Source organism: Lithobates pipiens, unplaced genomic scaffold (genome assembly GCF_037356315.1).
Source record: "Lithobates pipiens isolate NorthernLeopardFrog02 unplaced genomic scaffold, aLitPip1_a1.2 Scaffold_13, whole genome shotgun sequence".
NCBI lineage: Eukaryota > Metazoa > Chordata > Amphibia > Anura > Ranidae > Lithobates > Lithobates pipiens.
Genome location: NW_027507718.1, coordinates 279615696 through 279638320, shown reverse-complemented (window position 1 = coordinate 279638320; position 22625 = coordinate 279615696). Strand labels below are relative to the sequence as shown.

Below are 22625 nucleotides of genomic sequence, written 5' to 3'. Positions count from 1 at the left end.
TTGTACAAAGTCCTATTGTGTGTATGAGGCTTTACAGAGGAGGTCTAGTGCTAGAATTATTGCTCTCACTCTGACGATGGCAGCAATACCTCACATGTGTGAATTGAACACCGTTTACATATGCGGGTGCGACTTCTGTATGCTTTTTCGTTGCTGCATGAGCTCGCAGGGATGGGGGCGCTTTAAAAAATCTATTTTTCTTTTTTTACATTGTGTTTTTTTTTTTAAATACCCCAAATCCCTCCTTTTCACTTCAAAGTATTTAGATCACCAAAAGCGGCGATTCTGAATACTGTATATTTTTTAAAAACTGGCGTCAATGGCAGCCGAGTAAACCGGAAGTGATGTTGTGATGTCACTTCTGCGTTTACAGAGAGAAGACTGTGGTGGATTGAGAGAGAAGGAAGTGGTGGATTGGGGATCGGTCTCCCGGTGGGATGGGAGGCCCGGTGAGAGCGGCGGGGGGGGGGGGGGGCTTTTAGCCGCATCAGTTGTTATCCCTGGAAAGCCGACCACCCGCTCTAGAAAACAGTACTGTAAAAATGCCTGCAGCTGCGGGCATCATCCCAGTATAACCCCCTAAAGCCGAGGCCCCATATACACGTACGCTGGGTGGGAAGGAGTTAAGAAAAGCTGTGTCTGGGCTATTTAGTTAATAGAATAGAGACCATGTCAGGGAAATGACGGCTTACAGAAGGGGTCTCCAAACTTTATAAAAAGGGGACCAGTTTACTCTCCTTCAGACTTTAGGGGAGCTAGACTGTGGCCATGGCCCAACATCTGTGGAAAAAAACAATGCCCCGTCCTTGGTGTCAGTGGGAGGAATTGTGCTCCATCATTAGTGTCATTGGGAGGAACCGTGCCTCATCATTGGGTCCTGTTGGAAGGCAACATGTTTTTAATATCAGATACTTCTGGACTGTTAACACCTGGTTATACTGAAGCCATCTGGATACGGTTGGAGGTAGTAGGTGGAATGCCAGCTGAGCAAGATTACCCAGCAGGGTGTGTAAAGCAGAAAGGTGCATATCAGGTCTTCATCTGGGAGAGGATTCACGCATTCCCCCTGGCAGTGGGGTATCCTGGAGATGTAAGCATTACAGTGCCTAATTGCCTCACTTTCAACCAGAACATCCAAGACACCAGATGTGGGTTGTGATGCTGACCTGGGTCAAGGGCTCAATGGCAATATAGCAATGTTATCTGCTGGTGGTTGTCAAGGAGAGCAACACACTTCCTGAAAGTGTACTGCCTTTTTGCTCATTGGACAGGGGACTACTATAAAAACCTCCATTTGTTATGTAAAAAAAAATCTTGTAAGCTTTTTTGTGGCTTATTGGTCTGATTGTTATGCCAGCTCAAGACTAATATATAAATAATGTTGACATACACTCACTGGCCACTTTATTAGGTACACCTTTGCTAGTACTGGGTTGGATCCTTCTTCGCATTGAGCTCCAGCTAAGATACACAACACTGTGGATGAACGTACATAACGTATCATGTGCTTTTTTGTTTTATATGCTCTGAATTACTCTTTTAGATTTTTATGTTAGTGTTTTACAGTGGAACCTTGGATTACCAGCATAATCCATTCCAGGTGAATGCTTGTAATCCAAAGCACAAGCATATCAAAGCGAGTTTCCCCATAGAAGTTAATGGAAACAAAGATAATTTGTTCCAAAATGACTTCTATTGCCTGCAATACCGCATGTGGGCAGAGGTGGGGGGGTGCTGGTGAGACTCGGAAATACTCGGAGACCGCTCGGATGCACTCAGAAACCCACGGAAAGCCTTGGAATCTGAGTATTTCTGAGTGTTTCCGAAAAGGCTCAGAGTGCCACCGGCACCCCCGTACCTCTGGCCAAATGCTGTACTGCACACCATAGAGGCTTGAATCCTGCTTGTTTTGCAACACTCGTAAACCGAGTCAGGATTTAAAAAAAAGAATTGCTCGTATTGTGAAACCGCGTTACTCGCAATCCGAAGTTCCACTGTACTTTCTTTGTAAATAAAGAAGACCTTTGCTTCTTTGAGCATTGTGTTTATTTTGATAGCTATTATTATCATTATATTTTCACCATAAATATTATAATACATTAAAGTTTAGGCCCCTTTCACACTTGTCCGACCTGAAAGTTGCGCAACCTTGACGCAACTTGAACCAATGACTGGGTAATCTTGAGGTCTATGGATCTCTAATTGTATCAACTTGAAGTCACACGGATATGAACGGTACTCATTGGAAATCATGGGGTACGACTTGTCATATGACTTTGCAGTCCCAAGTCACACAAGTGTGAAAGGGGCCTTAAATAGGAGGAATCAAAGAAACAACCCCTATTTATTTCAGGTTCAATTGTTGGTTTCATTGAGAGAAATTGTGCCCCAGAGTTAATGTCATTGGATAGAATTGTGCCTCTTCATTGGGGTCAGTGAGGGGGGGAGGGGGTCGAGCAAAGGGCCACATCTGGCCCACGGGCCAAAGTTTGTAGACCACTGGCCTAAAACCAATTTACTTTCATGCAACATTTGTGTTTGGGGTTAAGTGGACTTTACCTGGAGCGGGCCGCCCAGCCAAACGGAGCGATCGGAGAAGGGCCTTCATCAGGGAGTTGACCAAGAACCTGAAGCTCACTCTAGCGTTTTCCTGTGGACAGAGAACCTTCCAGAAGAACAACCATCTCTGCAGCACTCCACCAATCAGGCCTGTATGGTAGAGTGGCCAGACGAAAGCACCTCCTCAGTAAAAGGCACATGACAGACCACCTAGAGTGTGCCAAAAGGCACCTGAAGGACTCTCAGGCCAAGAGAATGATGATGCTGTGGGGAGACTAGTCAGGATTAAGGGAAAGATGAATGCAGCAATGTACACAGACATCTTTGATGAAAATCTGCTCCACATCGCTCTGGACATCAGACTGAGGTGAAGGTTCATCTTCCAACAGGACAAGGACCCTAAGCACACAGCCAAGATAACAAAGGAGTGGCTATGGGACAACTCTGTGACTGTCCTTGGAGTGGCCCAGACTTGAACTCGATTGAACATCTCTGGAAACATCTGAAAATTACTGTGCACCGACGCTCCCCACCCAACCTGATGGAGCTTGAGAGGTCCTGCATAGAAGAGCAGAAGAAACTGCCCAAAAATAGGTATGCCAAGCTTGTAGCATCATACTTAAAAAGTCTTGAGGCTGTAATTGGTGCCAAAAGTTTTTTGTATTTTTCATGAATTTGCAAAGATTTCAAACTAATTTATTTCACGCTGTCTTTATGGGGCATTGTTTGTAAAATTTTGAGAAAAAGAATGAATTTAATACATTTTGGAATAAGGCTGTAACGTAAAAAAATGTGGAAAAAGTGAAGAGCTATGAATACTTTCTGGATGCACTGCAGTTTCTGGTGAACAATAGCTTGACAACCTTACATATAAAAGGTTGTCAGGCATAAGCTGGACAGGACTCCATAATGCCTTAACACCAAGGAAGAAGGTCTGTTCAGGTCAGAAGAAGCTATACCTGAAGACGCTTTCGCCTGATCTCCAGAAACTGCTTAGAAGCCTTGGTCCTCCTTGTCTACAGAGATCACGAACACACAGTAACCGTAGTTAACTGCTTGCGGACCAGCCCCTGCAGTTTTACTGCGGCAGGCTGGCAGGCTGCCGCGAGGCTTGGCTAGAGTGCAGGGCCCGACGCCAGCTCCTTGAGTCCGACAGCGAGTCCCATGGACTTGATCTCCGCGGTTGCACCCGCGATCGCCTCACGGAGAGGAAGAACGGGGAGATGCTGATGTAAACAAGCATCTCCCTGTTCTGCCTAGTGACAGTGTCACTGATCAGCTCTCCCTGTAATCGGAAGCGCTGATCAGTGATGTGTCACACACAACCCAGCACCCCCAACAGTTAGAATCACTCGCTATGACACACTTAACCCCTACAGCGCCGCCTAGTGTTAACCCCTTCACTGCCAGTGACATTTACACAGTAATCAGTGCATTTTTTGGTCCCAAAATAGCGCCAAAAGCATCCGATGTGTCCGCCATAATGTCGCAATCACGATAAAAATCGCTGATCGCCGTCATTACTAGTAAAAAAATTTAAAAATAATAAAAAATGCCATAAAACGATCCCCTATTTTGTAGACGCTATAACTTTTGCGCAAACCAATCAATAAACGCTTATTGTGATTTTTTTTAACCAAAAATATGTAGAAGAATACATATCGGCCTAAACTTAGGGAAAAAAAATTTTTATATATTTTTTGGGGAGATTTATTATAGCAAAAAGTTAAAAATATTGCTTTTTTTTCAAAATTGTCGCCTTTTTTGTTTATAGCGCAAAAAATAAAAACCACAGAGGTGATCAAATATCACCAAAAGAAAGCTCTATTTGTGGGAAAAAAGGGACGTCAATTTTGTTTGGGAGCCACGTCGTACGATTGTCATATAAAGCGACGCAGTGCCAAATCGCAAAAAAAGTGCTCTGGTCTTTGGCCAGCCAAATCCTCCAGGGCTGAAGTGGTTAAGTAACTTTTAAGCATATTTCTACTGTTTGCAGACCATAGGCAGCTTATTTGCTAGGAAGTAGGTATCATTTTGCTTGTTATAGGTATATCTATCAGTCTTGTATTATATTCCTATTGTAATAGTTTTGTGTATACAGAATTTTCGTGTAGAAAAAGCACATTTATACACTGCGCTTCCTTGCTTATACCGCAAAGTAACCTTACTAAATAGAAGCAAGCAAAACAATACCCTAATCTGATTACTCCTGTATTAAATTGTTTTGTAACTGAACTGTCTACCTTCATGTTGTAACGTGTTGTGCAATCTGTTGGCGCTATATAAATCCTGTATAATAATAATAATAACAATTATAAAAAGGTTAAGGGCCAATTCACACTGGCATTTTACCACATTGTAAAACGTCGGTCCCCGCAAATATTTACTGATTTCTGTGCGTCTTGTTCACACTGCTCTGTAGCGAGCTTTGATAAAATGCAGACATGCTGCATCTAATTGAATATAAAGGGAAGGGAAATCAAGTGACATAAATATAAACAACCAAATACAATGTGAAAAAATTAATTAAACCAATATTAAGTCCAATTCTGTGATATAAAACTATCCACATTTCCAAACGTGACTTCTGCGAATTCCAAGTGATAAAGTTTTATCACAATTTTTGTGCAGAAAATAAATGAAGTGACTTTTTCATGCTCCCCCTTAGGTTTATACACGTACCAGAAAACCCTACCCCTACAAGAGTAAAGAGCATGTAGTCAAATATGCCTCCGGGTCCTGGTGTCCCAATAATCGGTATGACCTCCTGCTCCATGGCGTTGCTTGTGTAATAGGGTATCCACATGGAATTAATAGTAAAAACGGGAACTCATAGCGTAAATCCGGTAAACCAAAATTTATTTGCCAAAAGTAAAATCTTTCTTTAAAAAGAAGGGGCTCCAATTGTCCCGATTCATGTAAACGTACAAACAATTTCCTGGATCTGGACCTCAAACTGTTTGTACGTTTACATTAATCAGGGTAATTGGAACTCCATTCAAGGCTGCAATGAATGCGTGGTCATCTCCTGATATTGGTTTTTCTTTAGGAGACTGTACAGGATATTCCTTGTCACAAGCCACCTATTCCCTTCCTTGTTAACTTTTCATAGAACAGTCATCCCATCAGGCCTAACCTTTATTCCATAACGCAGAGCGTATTTTACACAAAATAGAAAATATTTTAATACATTATTTATCTTACATGGAATATTCTACATGCGCATAATTCCAACAGGCAACAACCTACACAAACTCTCAGAACACTGCTCATAAACAGGCATACATCTACTAGTATTATTTAAAAGTCAGCATTTGTTTGCCATGGGCAATAGAGAGATTTTCATTTCCCTTCTTATTTTTACTGCTTTCACTATATAAAACACATATTTCAAATATTTGAATAAAATTGTGGGACTTTTTTTAAATACATTTATCATAGAACAAGCAGGTTTACTTTGTATATAAAACATACCACTAGATCAAGGTAGATAACCGTAAATATTTAAGGAATTTTAATGGTCAGCTCACATTAATCAAAGTTTTTTATTGTCTAAAAATGTTAAAAGTAAACTTTGTTTGTTCTACTGAAGATAAGATGTAGATAACTCTACAAAATGAATGTTCTTGCAATTCCAATACTTAAAACATCACATCTATTCATGATTACTACCACTTAAGAATGATGTTTTGTGTGTGTGTGTGTGTGTGTATGGGTATTGATGCTTTAGGGATCCACTGATCTGACCTGTATATTGGAAATTCCTTATGAATCTTGGGACTTATAATTTGCAAAAATGTTTTCAAATACCATTTTATTTCAGAACATGCCATGTTTATAAAAAGTTTCATAGTGAAAAATATCTCCATTTGTTATGTAAAAAAATCTTGTAAGCTTATTTGTATAATGAAGAGTCAAAACATGCATGGCTCTTCACATTACAAAAGTCCATATTCTAGAAGACTCGGTACAAACCACAGCCATTTATGGGGCATTAATCCGCTCCAGAACCGCTTTCTTTCTTCATACAAATCATTGTGAATGCAAAAACAGCTTAAAGCGTCTAACTGGAATAGTCCAGAAGGACCGCACAAGCAACTAAAATACAGGCCAAAGCAACATAAATACATACTGCAATGTGAAGCCTAAATACCAAAGTATTAGTCTTAGTGGTCAGATTGTTATGCCAGCTAAAGCCTAATGTACAGCGGGTAAAAGAAGGACTAAACACGTCACCATTTTTCTAGATTTATATATATATAAATTATATTTAATTATTTATATATATTCATATATTTATATATATATTCATATATATATATATATATATATATATTCATATATTTCTAAAGGTGTTACTGACATGAAATTGTCAACCCATGCAATCCATACATCCAAAGTAATCAAAACAAAGAAGTTTGGAAATGAAGTTATGTGTAATAAAATGGAACGACACAGGGAAAATGTATTGAACATATGAAGAAATGGAGGTACAAAAAGACATGGAAAGTCAAGACACCAGCTGAAATCTATCAATAATTAGAAAGCAATCCTGCCCCTTGTCAGTGCAAAATAATATCAGCTGGTTTTGGCTCAACTGATGGCCTATAAAAAGATGTCTCATTACCAAGGTGTCACACGAGAAACATCTCATGATGGGTAAAATCAAAGCGCTCTCTAAAGACCTTTGCAACCTTATTTTTGCAAAACATACTGATGGCATTGGTTACAAAAGGATTTCTAAACTTTCTGAAGGTGGAGAGCTTCAGAAAGACCTGGAATTAGCAGGTACAATTGTTTCTAAGAAAACAATAAATAATGCACTCAACCGCCATGGCCTGTATACACGATCACCATGCAAGACTCCATCGCTGAAGAAAAAGCATGTTGAAGCTTTTTTAAAGTTTACTGCGCAACTTTTAGACAAGCTTGTGAAATACTGGGAGAATATAGTCTGGTCAGATGAGACCAAAATTGTACTCTTTGGATGCCATAATAAACATCAAGTTTGGAGGTCAAACGGCACTGCACATCACCCCTAAAACACTCCCATACCAAGAGTTAATTTTGGAGTTTGGTGTGGGGCTGTTTTTCAGCATATGGTACTGACAAACCTCATATCATTGAAGGAAGGATGAATGGAAAAATGTACCAAGACATTCTTGATAAAAATCTGCCATCTACCAGGATGATGAAGATGAAACAAGGGTGGATATTTCAGCAAGACAATGAGCCCAAACACAAAGCCAAGGAAACTCAGAATTGGTTTCAAAGAAAGAAAATAATGCTGCTACAATAGGCCATCCAATCATCTGACTCTAATCCAATAGAAAATCTATGGAAAGAACTAAAGCTCAGAGGTCATAGAGGTGCCCCACGGAACCTTCAAGATTGGAAGAATGGACCAAAAATCACACTTGAGCAATGCATGTGACTTGAAGCTGTCATTACCAAAAAAAGGATTTTGTACAAGGTATTAAATACATTTCAGTTAGCCTGTTCAATGCTTTTTCCTTGTGTTATTCCATTTTAGGACATAACTTCATTTCTGAATGTATTTGTTTGGCTTCTTTGTATGTATGGATCGCATGAGTTATTACTGACATGTGGTGAAAATGTCATGTCAATAGCACCTTTAGAAATACTAGAAAAATGGTGACTTGTTCAATACTTATTTTATCCGCTATAATAAAAATGTTGACATATTTGGCAGACCAAATGGACAACTTCTATCATCCTCTTCCCCTAAAGTTGCAATATTAGATATTTGAGAAATGCTTTTAAAATTCTCAGGTCTAGCCTACTCTGAGAAGCCTGCATTTCAACAAAAAAAAAAAACGACTCAGGGTAAAAATTAAAGGAAGTTATTTGATCCAAATTTCTTTCGGTAGAGAGAATACAGTATTTTTTTATTAGATATACATGTAGAAGAGATCAGTTTGTTGTGAACAACATGGTTCTTACAGTTATAAAAAGATCTATCCATATGCATAGTTTGTAATCCTTTACCATATGTACACGGAGAAAACCAGATATGCTCATTATATATACTCCAGCTACACAGTATATGGCATGGAGAAATCTCCTGCACTGCTATAACTACCTTCTCCATACACAGACATGATTAGAGAAGAAAATGGAGAGAACAGGGAGGGATCTTCTGTAGGAGAGGATCCCTGGATGATCAGGAGATGATAGATCTGCCTGTCAGTGTCCTGATCCAGCACAGATCAGTGTATAGTGAAGGAAGTTTGTCTTTCCCTCCTGCTGTCATCTCCTGTCATCCCAGTACAAAGTCACCATGCCACCCAGTATGATCAGATCCCCCCATCCATCCATCCTCCCTGCAAGGGACAGATCAGACCCATCTTACATACTCTGGCTCTATATGGGCAGAGGAGAAGCTCTGATCTCCGCTCTCTCCCTCTATGCTATTTTCATTGTGGACTGGAGCAGACAGAGCAAATGCAGCTGAGAAGAGGAGGGCAGCCTGCACAACTAGCATAGTATTACCCACTGCCTGCCTCCCCCCCCACCACCACCTGGGAATGCACTTATTGCTCTCATTAACCCTTCACTGCCTGTGGGACTCTCATTCTGCACTCCCCCACCTCCTCCCCAGATCCAGTACTTATTTCAGCGATGATGGAGGAAGGCCTCTCCTCTGAGCCAATCTGTGTACACACTCGCTCCAGCCACATGATCAGTCATCCTCTTGGCCCAGTCTGCACTGCCATTTACTCAGGTGGCAGACTGCAGTGGAGAGAGAAGCGGGAAAGTGTGTGCGGCCAAATATAAGGCGCTGCTCAGGCCATGCTCTGCTTCCATTCTATCCACATAATGAGTTGTATGAAATCGGAAGTGACGCCCATGTCCTTTCCTTTGGAGGTGCCAATAGAAACCGGATAACAAGGAAATTGACCAATAAGGGAGTGTTGCGGCACATTGGTTTGCACCACAAGCACTAACAAAAGCAGATAAATTCGACCTATCACCTGCAATCACATGATTGCATAGACATCACATGGCCCATAGCGCACTGTGTCCAGCGCCTGTACACAAAGCACTTAAAGGACTTTTTTTTTTAAAGGAACTTTTATTTCTGGTGACTAGCGTATGGGGGGCGGCACTCATACACTCCCTATGGATGGGCCGCCACTGATATAAAGGATATTAATGTTGTAAAGCGCTGAGCAAACTGTTGGCGCTATATAAAACCTGTGTAATAATAATAATATGCTACATGCTTTAAAGTGGGAGTAAACTCCCATGTATGATTTTTACCTATAGGTAAGCCTACAATAAGGCTTACCTATAGGTACTGTAAATACCTCCTAAATGTGCACCGTCTGGGTGATATTTCATTTAGATGCAGCCAGTGACGTCGGTGGTGCATGTGCCCTGAAGGAACGGCATACCAGTGATATTCCTTCAGAGCCATGCCGCAAACAGACTCCCAAGCGCATTTGCAGGAGTGATGTCATCGTTGGCTCAGCCAATCGGATAGCCGAGGCTTGCAAGCTCAGAAAGAAGACCGGGTGAAGATGGAAGCGCCTTCAGGTGTGGCAGCGCACTGCTGCAAGTCTTAGTTTTCAGGTAAGTCTGTCATAATATGCTAGTATGCGATGCATACTAGCACATTATGACCTAAATTGCTCAGGACTTGATTTTTTTTTGGATGTGGTTTACTGCCCTTTTAAAGCAGGGGTGTTCAACTCATAGCCCACGGAGCCTTCTGATGTCACCCATGACCTCAAACAAGGGAAGTGCATATCCATGCTCTGGGATGGAGGGCAGGCAAGCCCAGATTGTTATCAATGGGTTGACGACTTGCCATCCCAGAGCATTAGAGTGCATGGAGCCGGTGGCGGCTCTGGAGGGAGCAGGAGCCACATAGGCTAATGCTTCCTCTGTAGAGCAGACTCTGGTCTCAGGCAGAATGATACTAAGTGCACTTCACCCGGGACATTTCTAGCAGCCTGGAGAGCAATGCCAGCAGAAGCTGTAAGAGGAAAGGAACATCAGTGTATTATACATCACATACACTGCACTTTTGCAATGGGCTAATAGCACTTATTAGGCTGTTTTCACACTGATCCGCAGGTGCAGCACAATGCACCTGTGGCTTTCCTGGGGGTTAACTGCACTGAGCCATGGACTTCAAACCCTGGCGGTTTGGTGTACTTTTCTGAAAGTGCACCAAAACTCCTGAATGCAGGAGTTTTAGTGTGTTTTCAGAAAGTGCACCACACCCGCAAGATGTAATAGAAATCTATAGCTCAGTACAGCTATCCCCCAGGAAAGCCGCAGCTGCACGGCACCCATGGTGTGGGAAAAGCACAGTGCATCAGTGTGAAAGCAGCCTTACAGCTCAGGACAGTAAGGGCTTGTTTACATTTGTGGTTTTGGGGGGGGGGCGCAAAACCCCATAGTTCATTGTGGCCCACAACCGGGTACCGATCATTTAAGAGGCCTTCACTCTTCAAGAGGTTGAACACCCCTGCAAGTGTAGTAGGGCAAATCACTAAACAATGCACTCCCTGTGTGGCTAATAAGATTTTTGTATATAAAAACAGAAAATCGAATGCGCTTGGTGCACCACAAAATTGCATCTCGACATATATTAGGGTTGCCACCTCATCCCTTTAAAACCAAACGCATATTAATTACACAGGTTCTGTGGCTGATTAAGATGTTAATTAAACTCACTTGGTGCCTTATTTGCAATAAATTAGCCTCAGAACCTGTGTAATTCATATGTGTTCAGGTTTAAAGGGATGAGGTGGCAACCCTAACATATATCCAGATACAGGAATATTAATTCTAAAATCATAACAGTGCACAAAACCATATGAAAACCAGTCTGTGACTAAATACCTAATTATACACAATAAAATATATTTCTGCTGTGTTTTACATCAATAAAAAAAAACCACTAATTACACAAATATAACGTACAACCAAAAGCTTACTGACACAATTGTTCATAAAAACTAATGTGTAGAGAAAATAAATAAAATAATCCACATCCAGTGTCAACAAATACCATGGTATTCAACTTTTCAGTATGAATCAAACATTCGGTGCTCCCAACTTTCCAGACAAACAAAAGTGCAAACTTCCTACCGGAAATATATGATCTCTGCATTATAGTGATCAAATGTGCTTGTCAAAAGGGTTAAATTCTGCTAGATGCACTTTAAGTTTCCATGTATTTCTCCTTCTGGAATACAGCCAATATCCTAGAATGAACAGATCCTCTCGGCATAAATATATGATCTCTATATCATAAAGAGATCAAATGCATTTGTGAAAAGGGTTAGCCCCCACTGACTCCTCTGTATGCTTGCATGTGTTTTTCCTTCTGGAACACGGCCAAGCTCTAGGACGCAGCTCACCTCAAAAATAATAGGAAGAAAAGCAACCCAGCATAGGGAAATAATGCATTTCTTTATTAAATAAGAAATGCACTCACAAATTTGAGTCAAAATCATCAAGTGTCACACCGTTGTACACTGACGGGCAAACTATAAAGTCACTGCCCACAAGTCCCACTCCCACATCATCTACATTAGGACATCCTTAGAGAGCCATTAACTTTTGATTGTACTTTATATTTATGTAATTAGTGAATTTTCATTATTTTTATTGATGTAAACAGAAATATATTTTGTTGTGATAAGATTTTTGGACATACTATAAAATCCTGAAGGGTCTGGTATAGATTTTGCAGAACCCCATGCCGTATTTCTTTCATGGGCTCCTCTTAAAATTCATGCCAGACCTGAAGACCCCGGTGAAAGGTTATGTTAAGCATCCATCTTGTTTCTGTCAGCCATCTTAATATCCACAAACTTCCATTTTAGAATATGTACAGTTTGAACACCCCTTTAACTTCTCAGATAACTGTCTCAACATGAGATTCTTCTAACTCATGTGTTCTCACACACTTATCTATAACCTTCACACTGTTTCTCAGCATTCTTTAGCTACAGAAGGAATTATGTATCTTTTTCTTATATTAATTTAGCTACCTTAGAACAAAGAACAATAGCGTTTTTGTCTTGACCAGCTGTAATCGTCTTGATGTCTACTGCGCATGTCTTATTCTGTATGACGTGAAATATACTATATCAACCGCTTTGTAATAACTCAATACAATTAGTTCTCGAAGGACGCCATGGTGTGTGTGTGGTTTTATTTGTCCTTTGAGAATTGATTCCAGAGCGCTCTGAATTTATACAATACATTGGATCTAAGGTCTGAGAGGTTGAAGGGACCACCCTAGACACAGGATTAACCCTTTCAGAACTGGGGGCTTGTCCCGGGATGGATGTTTATTTACCCTTAACGGACGTGGAAAGCTCGGTAAGTGAATTCTATTCTTATTGAGTGAAAGTGACTTGCCGGGGTCCGGGTGTCAGGTGTGTGACTTGGCTTCCATCCCACAGAGATTGCTGTTGGGTTATAGAACCTCTCATAAGTATACATAAGTTGACCGGTCATGACCTTGGGGGTCATATAGTGTTTTGGGGACACTTGTAAAGATCTTGGCGATCTTAGAAGAATAGGTTTTGGGGACCTAGAAAAATTTACAGAGTACTCTAGAGTTTTAGTTCTGTTCGGGACAGAACTGGTGACTGATGATCAATGTATTGTGTAAACTTTGTGTATGATTGTATAACTGCTTCGCTTTAAATGTATCACGCTGAATGAATTGCGCTGAGTGTGTATATGTGAACTGCTATTTTGTTTCCAGAACCAAAAGGCATACTTGGTGAGTAGTATTCCTGAAGGTTATAAAGTTATAATTTGGGTAAAGTTATTTTGTGAAAGGTAAACAGATTAATGTACATTGCAAGTTAAATTCATCTGTGGTTTAAATTTGTCTGAAACAAAACAGCAGCTCCATGAGCAAGATTGTGCGTTTATTGTATGTCTGAAATACTCTTGAACTTGTTTCAAATTTATTCTGTTACAGTCTTGAAGTGATTGTAGCTGTATTAGTATAAAAAAAGTATCACGGACAGTACTGATTTCTTTTTGTTAAAGGAATCTAAGTTGAGTTATTGTCTGATTGATTCACACCGTTGTCTGATTGTCTGCACCGTTAGGTGGCAGTCAAGCATGGTAAATTGTTTTGTTTTCATAGGAAAATTAAATGTGCGGAGCAATATCTAGTTAACCCTTGGGTGGTTCATATGGCAGGATGGACAGAAAGCCGGTTTGGGTATTCTGACAATTTTGGATCCATTATTGATCCAGACTTTCCTGAGTAATCTCAAACCCCATTTAGTGGTCCTAGTCAAACAAATGATTACTGAATGGTCAACACTTTCTAGAACTGACTTTGGCAAAGCTCTTTCACAGAAAGATGCAGCAGGTTGTTTTGATATACCAAAGCCGTCCCCAACATTTCCAAGGGAATACGAAGGGGAACTTTAGAGGCAGAGGAAATTTTAGAGGCAGATTTAAAGGCAGAAATGGAAGAGGGATGAGTCGCTCTAGAAACAATGGATGTTTCAATTGCGGTGCTGAGGATCACTGGGTGAGTCAGTGTCCTCACCCCACCCCTTCTCAGACTCCCGATTCCAGCTCTGTCCCTAACCAGACACAACAACCACAGGCATCCATCCAACAAGGTCCAACATTTCCAATCAAATGGGGAAATCAACAACAATGATGGGGCCCGGAGGGTAGTGTCCCAGCTTTTCCTTTTGTCTCAGATGATTTCACTGACAGTTGCTATTTCAATAAATGGGAGACTCCTCCCCTATCTCGTTGATAGCGGGGCCACTAGGAGTACTATTTGTGAAGATCATTTCAGAGGCAAGTGGGAACCAGCGGAACCCTCTTTGGGAATTAATGGGATACTGACAAAAACATATAGGACTCCACCCCTACCAATAGAAGATGATGAAGGGTACACCATATGCACACATTCTTTCAGGATAATACCAAGGTGTCCTGTAAATATGTTGGGAAGAGACTTGTTTGGGCCACTAGGAATCACAATTAGAACCAACTCAGAAGGAGGTCTAGACATTTCCTCAGATAAAATCACTATAGTAGCATGCAAACCAGGTTTATTGATGCTGTCACAACAAAATAGTGAAGAAGATTTTGAGGATATAGACCCCCAGGTCTGGTCTACATCAGATCTGGATGTAGGACTTGTTTCATGCACACCATACAAGGCCATCCTCAAAGAAGGTGCATTTCCTATTTATCACAAACAGTATCCACTCTCTAAAGAAAAGATGGATGTGATAGTGCCAATGGTGAAAAAGTTTCTGCAGGATGGAATCCTGGAAGAAATTATTTCTCCATACAACACACCTGTTAACCCTGTAAAGAAGCCGGATGGCTCCTTCAGATTTGTACAAGACTTGAGGGCCATAAATGACCTCATAGTCCCAATAGCACCCATTGTACCTGATGTTCCATCACTACTGTCCTCCATTCCAGCAACAGCCAAATGTTTTACTGTAATTGATTTAAAGAATGCTTTTTTCTCTGTCCTTGTAGACAAGGAGACATGGCCACTCTTTGCTTTTACTGTGTCAATTGACCAACGCAATCGCCAGTTTACCTGGTGTAGAATGCCCAAGGGATATATAGACTCACCTGTGGTCTATTCTATAGTACTCCAAGCCACCCTCAGGCCTTGGACTGCCCCTCATGGTTCTGTACTGTTGCAATATGTTGATGATCTTTTGATTTGTAGTTCTTCAGAGGAGGACTGCCGAGCTGATAGCCATATCCTTATTGAAATGGTTAAATATGTGTGGTCACAAAGTGTCTAAGAAAAAAATTACAATGGTGTAAACAGGAGGTTGAGTACCTAGGGTTTGTGCTGTCTCCGGGAGTTAGGAAAGTCAGTCACAAAAGAATTGTTGCTATAGTGGGTCTGCCCCGCCCACTTACCAAGAAAGACCTGCTAACCTTTCTTGGAATGATTGGTTACTGCCGCCAATGGATACCTGACTGTTCTTTCTATGACAATATATTGAGACAAGCAACCCTCTCTGAAATTGTAAAATGGTCTGATGAAATGTTAAATGCTTTTACCATGTTGAAAAGTGCAATGGTTACCAGCCCGAGCCTCGGCCTCCCTGATTTTAGCAAAATGTTTCACTTGTTTGCTAGGGAAAATTGCAGAACCATGGCAGTACTGGCCCAGGAACATGGTGGGAGACTGCGCCCTGTAGATTTTTTCTCAAAGGTGGTTCCAGTATAGGTGCAAGGCATGCCTGCTTGTCTCATTGAAGCTTGAAGTGTTGGCTTCTTATTCTATGGTTGTAGAGTTGGCAGCACCATTTACCTTGGGCCATAACACTACTTTACACACCTCACACAACGTTACCACACTCCTCAAAACTTTACATACTCAGCATATGTCAGCACAAAGATTGAGTGGGTATGAAGTCATCCTCCTGTCCAATCCAAACCTGAAAATAAAAAGTTCAAACATAAACTCTGGCCCAGCTCCAATTTTGAAAGCCTTATTAGGTCTTAAAGGAGAACAGGATGACTTACCACCACCTCATGACTGTACAAAATCAATACATCAGGACACTTCACCTAGAGCAGATATGCTTTCAGTACCAATTCCTACTGCACAAACAGTTTTTGTTGATGGCTCTTGCAGCAGACCGAGTGATAATGTCTATATATGCTGTTGTCCAACTGCTGGATACTGTCCTCAAGGCCAATCCAATACCCTATCAGTCTGCACAAGCTGCTGAATTGATAGCATTAACCCGTGCATGCCAGCTGTTTGCAGGAAAAGAGGTAAACATTTACACCGATTCCAGGTATGCTCATGGTGTGGTTTGGGACCAGGGTGTAATATGGCTTCGCAGAGGATATGTGGCAGCAGATGGAAGGAGCATCTCACACTCTGACCTAGTCACAGCATTACTAGATGCAATTCAGTTGCCTTCAAAACTAGCTATCATGCACTGTAAGGCACATACAGGCCAAATGACTGATATAGCCAAAGGTAATGCACTAGCTGACAGAATAGCTAAAGAAGCTGCATCTACACAAAAGGCAAACATTCAAATGCCCATGCTAACACCTCAGCCATGTTCCCTGAAAGAGACACATTGGCTCACGGAACTACAGGCTTTTGCCACCCCTGATGATATTGCGCAATGGAACTGTGATGGGATGGTACAAAGGGATCCTAAAACAGGATTAATCTGCAAAGAGGGGAAGCCGTGTATTCCTGTTGCTAGCACCCCCCTGTTCATTGCACAATACCATGGACTGGGTCACAAGGGATGGCAGGCCACATGTGAACTTCTAGATGCAGATTTTTTCATTGCAGGATTACCTAATCTAGTCAAAGCTTTTGTAAGGAGATGTGTCACTTGCATTAGGAACAATCCAACAAACCCAAAGAAATCAAAGCATGAACATCTTGAATACCCAACAACACCGTTTACCCATTTACAGATAGAATTTACACATATGCCCAAAGAAGGAAAGAAACAACAATACCTTTTGGTTATAGTGGACATGTCGCAGTGGCCAGAAATTTTTGTCACCAACAATGAAAACGCACAAACTGTAGTGAAGATCCTCACACAGGAAATTATTCCTAGATGGGGGTGTCCATTGCAAATAAATTCAGACAATGGCCCAGCTTTCACAGCTAAAATCTGGAAAGATCTTGTAAAAGTACTAAAAATAGACTGGAAATTTCACCTCCCCTACCATCCACAGAGTTCAGGAATTGTAGAGAGAATTAATAGAACAATTAAAGACAGGATAAGGAAAGCTACGGGTGGGAATTTTGGCAAGTGGAAAAAAGTTGTCCCAGCTGTATTAGCTGAAATCAGAATGACCCCTCACAGTGTGATGGGTTATTCCCCCTTTGAGGTACTCATGGGTAGGCCATTCCCCACACCGTGGGCTAATCATCCCTTGATGGTAGAGAAAGGTGATTTGGAACAAATACAGGAGGAATATGTAAAAAAACTGATTGAAACTCTTGATATTGTTGAAAGAAGAGTTGCTCGCACCTCTCCTTCTTCTTCACAGGTACCAACCCACCCGTTCCAGCTCGGTGATCAAGTTGTGGTCCAGAGGCTTCAGAAAGGTCGAAAGCCGCAAGAGGTTCCATTCGGACCAGTGACCAAAGTGGTAGCCGTCACCAGGACCGCCATCCTTACAGAGGAAAGTCCTACTTGGATCCATGCCAGCAGAGTAAAGAAGGTTGATCTAAGCCCAGGAATTCAAGAAAGGCTGAAAAGAGGTGAAGCAGGTGTTTTAAGTCCTCAAAAGACAAGCACAGACATAAAGGACAGTGATGTCACTCATTTCACCACAGACTTCTGGGAAGGCCTTTTGCCTTCTGGTGATGTTTCTACTTCTGTTCTTTGTCCCAGTGTGGATAATAACTAACTGTATCTTTCATCCTGAAGACTTAGGTGCCTTGAAACTCATATGTGGTAAAAGCGAAATACACACCAACCATACTGACTTTCACCTCAGAAATCGCAGTAAAAGAGATGTCTCTAATGAATTGATCAAAGAAACAAGTTTTTTCTGAAAAAATGTTACTGTTAAAATTTAAATATGCTTATGCTAGAAAGTCAGGATATGAAAAATGCTGGATTTGTAGTAAGTTGCACCCAGAAACTGCTAAAATCCCACTTTTAGCTGTCCCTCTGAACCTCAAGTCATTATTGGAAAATACTCTAGTCTTAAGTATTAAGAATGTCTCGGAAGGGTACCGCAATCAGAGTATTATGTTTTACACTTTAGGAAAGACACATGAACCTGAGTGGTGTGTTCAGTTAGGCAATACATCCAACGGAATAGGTATGTGTTCCAAGTCTGTATTTAACATTTCAAAGGGTATTCCCTTCCACACCAGTAACATTATCATAGGTCATATGTGTAGTTACAAAAATCAATCCCTTAACAACACCATTAGTGAACTTACTACATACAGGAACACAACATCTGGGATACTTGTGAGTAAACTTGTAAGTGCTGCATTTGAGGCTGGAACTGAGCCCCAACGTAGTTCTCTAAGAAGTTTTTCATTGGGAAACAATACATACGTATGCTGTGCTAAAATTTGTTACCCATGGATCCCCGCAGGAGTGAAAGGATGGTGTTATTTAGCACAGTTGGTACCAGTCATGTCAGCCCTAGGCCAGAATCAGGAACATCACATACAAGTTACTTCAAGTCCAGTACATAGGTTAACTTATAAATACAAGAGAGAAACCCCACCTATGTTTTCTACTTCAGATAAGTCATGGACATGGTTTCCATCCTGGACAGGATGGGGCATAACCATGATGGACAAATTAAATAACTACACTGGTTTAATAAATGATGTTATGGAAAAAAACTCTCAAGATATAGGACTACTCAATGTCGAGCTCAAAGCAATTAGAAGACAACTAGAGTTACACGAATTGGCTATTGAAAGCATGAGTGCAGCTCTGACAGGTTTATGTGAAATGACCCAAGATTATGAATGTTGTACATGGTTTCACAATACCAGCCTGAAAATCCCAGACTACTATAATGTTATTAATCAACACCGAACACAGGTAAATGAATTAATGAAACAAGCAAGGGACATAGGTAATTATGGATGGAACCCCTTTTCTAGTTTGGGTTTAGGTGGAATGTTTTCATGGTTAAAGGACATAGTGATTATGATTATCATAGTACTATTGTTAGGATTGATAGGCTACCTGATTTTCAAGCTTATTCTGCTTTGTATTAGCAAGTGTACTACACCAGACCAACCTTCTCACGCATATACACAATATCTGCAGCTTTATGTAAATGAATATAACAAACGTAGCAAGAACCGCAGATTTCAGGAGGCTGCGGATATGTAGAAGTCATTCCATGACTTAAGAGGGGGTTGAAAGGTTATGTTAAGCATCCATCTTGTTTCTGTCAGCCATCTTAATATCCACAAACTTCCATTTTAGAATATGTACAGTTTGAACACCCCTTTAACTTCTCAGATAACTGTCTCAACATGAGATTCTTCTAACTCATGTGTTCTCACACACTTATCTATAACCTTCACACTGTTTCTCAGCATTCTTTAGCTACAGAAGGAATTATGTATCTTTTTCTTATATTAATTTAGCTAGCTTAGAACAAAGAACAATAGCGTTTTTGTCTTGACCAGCTGTAATCGTCTTGATGTCTACTGCGCATGTCTTATTCTGTATGACGTGAAATATACTATATCAACCGCTTTGTAATAACTCAATACAATTAGTTCTCGAAGGACGCCATGGTGTGTGTGTGGTTTTATTTGTCCTTTGAGAATTGATTCCAGAGCGCTCTGAATTTATACAATACATTGGATCTAAGGTCTGAGAGGTTGAAGGGACCACCCTAGACACAGGATTAACCCTTTCACCCGGTATGAATTTTGGGGGGACCCCCACACCATTTTATTTCCAACACTGCCCCTGCTGCTTTGTTTACATTCACCTGTCAGCCGGGAATTCCCAGCTGACAGCTGAATGTGCTGGGTGGGGAGTAAGTCACTGGTTATTATGATACCGGCATGTGCAGGATCCATTACAACCAGGAGCCCTGTGTAGGAAGATTCCAAGTTTGGCAGCAGTAGTACTACTGCTGCTAAATGTTTCAGATCCCGCCTGCAGCTGAAGGATTGCTTGCTCGATCACCCATTCGTTTGGCTGTTTACTGAACCTCCCAAAAAGTGGACGAACATGCAGCTCATAAACATTGTGCACAGTTCAGAGATCTCATGTTATTTCCAACTTTTGGTCAAATGTCCTTAGCCTATAGTGTTAGGGCCCTTTCAACTGGACGTTGAGTCTGGATTCGTCAGTCAGAATCAACCACAGTTTATGTCTATAGATAGGTGGATGTAAACTGATGTAAGCTGTTTTTTACATCTGCTTACATCCAAGTCAGTGTTCAGTGTTAATGAATGCAAAGTGTTCTCTATTTCAATAATTGGAGGTAGAGAGGCAAGACGGTGATGTTACACTCTCTACCTCGTGAAATCAGAGAACACTTTTTGAAAAAAAATACAAGGTTCTCTCTAAATGGAGCCTCTGCTGAGCCCACTGTGCTTACTATGCAGCAGGGCAGCTGCTCAGCTGGGGACCCAGTAATAATGAGGTTTGCGGTAGTAGCAGTATCTAGTGCAGAAATGTTCTGCTTTCACTGGGATTGGCCCGGTATGGAATATACCGTATATGTTTACACTGATCTAAGCTCAACTAACACAGCTGTGCAAAAAAAAAAAAAAAAAAAACTTACCTTGATGCCAGCTTTAAAAGATAAGCACACTGAAAAGACCTTTCCTTTTATTTTATTAGAAATGGCATTGTCACTAACATTTATAGAATAACCAAGCCCACAGATATGAAAAAAAAATGTCATAGCTACAGTACACTAAGCCTGAAATTTATTTAGAGGTTAAAGCTAATATAAGGACATAACAAATTTGTATCCAGGTGATTTATCAGATGTTTCTATCAGATTTGTGGACTGAAAACATCCTGTTTCCCAAAAGAAATGGTTTGTTTGACAACTGATAATGCAACAACTGGGTAAAACCAATCTTTGCCTATATTTTTTTAAATCTTCTTATCTCTCCTCCCTATTGTCATACACACATACTCACAGAGTAAATGCTTGTGAGTCCGGGACCTTCTTTTTTTTTTTTAATGCACGTTTCAGAGTACATAGCAAAATACAGTACAAAACACGAATTGAAATTTGGACACTCAACTTATAGTTTCTAATTAACATGAGATAACATACAACATAGTACGTGCTACAGATATCAGAATTAATATATGAACACACAACATTTCCTACTATGTAGGCACTTAAAAAAAGGTAGTTGTTTCAGTATTTGGTATATGTAGGATTATTTGAGGGATGGCAGGAATATCAGTTGGATAGTATGTGTAAGGGTTGGGAAGATAAGGAATTTGTGAGCAGGGGGTAGGGAAAGGGAAAAGCGGAAGGGGGGCGGAAAGTCAGTCTATGGTGGCATAAGAAAGGGTGGAACTGCAGGTGTAAAAAATGATAGTAGATGAAAGGGGTGCTGATGAGGGAACAAATTCCTCCAGCTTCTACAATGGGGGAGAGAATACATTTTTAGGTATCGCTAAGCAATAAGGCTTTTCCAAGAAGGTGAAGTCATTCCAGTAAAACCATATTTGGTGATATATCTTGCACTTGTTTTGGGAGGAAAGGAGGTCTTCCAATGTCGTCTACCTTATTGAGCCACAGATATTGCGGGTAGAGAAGTTTTTTTCTATTTTGCTGGTATTTAGGCCTTTGCTGCATTCAGTAGGTGTCTCAAAACTGATCTGCGATAAGTTTTATAGGGAATTCAGGAATTCTGTAGAAGGAAGAAATCAGGATCTTGCAATGCCAGACATGACCAGAATATTCGGTGTAGAATACCTTGTTCTGATTTGCAGCACCAGCAAAAATCTGAGGTGGTAGGGTAGAAGTTATGTAGGGTTGACACCTAATAGGAATTTTGACATTTTTATCTTGCAAGTTAAATCTTGCATTTTCACGTGAAATGGGTAATCTTCTGACATTCTTTTGGAGTGGAAGAGGTAATTAAGTCACACTCCTAAAGTGTATGAGGCTTTATGGTCTTGTGCTGGTGAGACAAGTTGGACAAAGAATATGGATAAACAGTGTCTTTTATTGGGTTGGATCCATTGCACAGCAGTTCAAAGTGGTTATTGTGCATGCTAATGGTAAGCCCAATATTTTTTTATATTTATCTGGTCATTTATAAATTGTGAATAATCTTCAGTGGTTTAAAACTTATGTTTAAAAATAACAGTTGAAATCTGCGACAACTCCAACTTTCCCTTCCTCAATTTTTACAGAATATCTTAAATGACAGCATTCCAATAACTTCTGTATAAAACTTCAAATATTGGCCAATTCAACCAACCAGGTTCTAGCTACCATTTTTGCATGGATCACTGGAAGATTAATGCTAATGTGTGACTGACAGATATGAGTAACCCCTCCACTTTTACTTGGCTACATTT

The 22625-nt window shown here is 40.7% G+C and overlaps 1 protein-coding gene across 1 annotated transcript in view; it reads right to left on the bottom strand.

The window, feature by feature from the left end:
• GSTCD (glutathione S-transferase C-terminal domain containing) overlaps positions 1-22625 on the bottom strand; it is a 257832-nt gene that overhangs the window by 103642 nt on the left and 131565 nt on the right. The window lies entirely within an intron of this gene.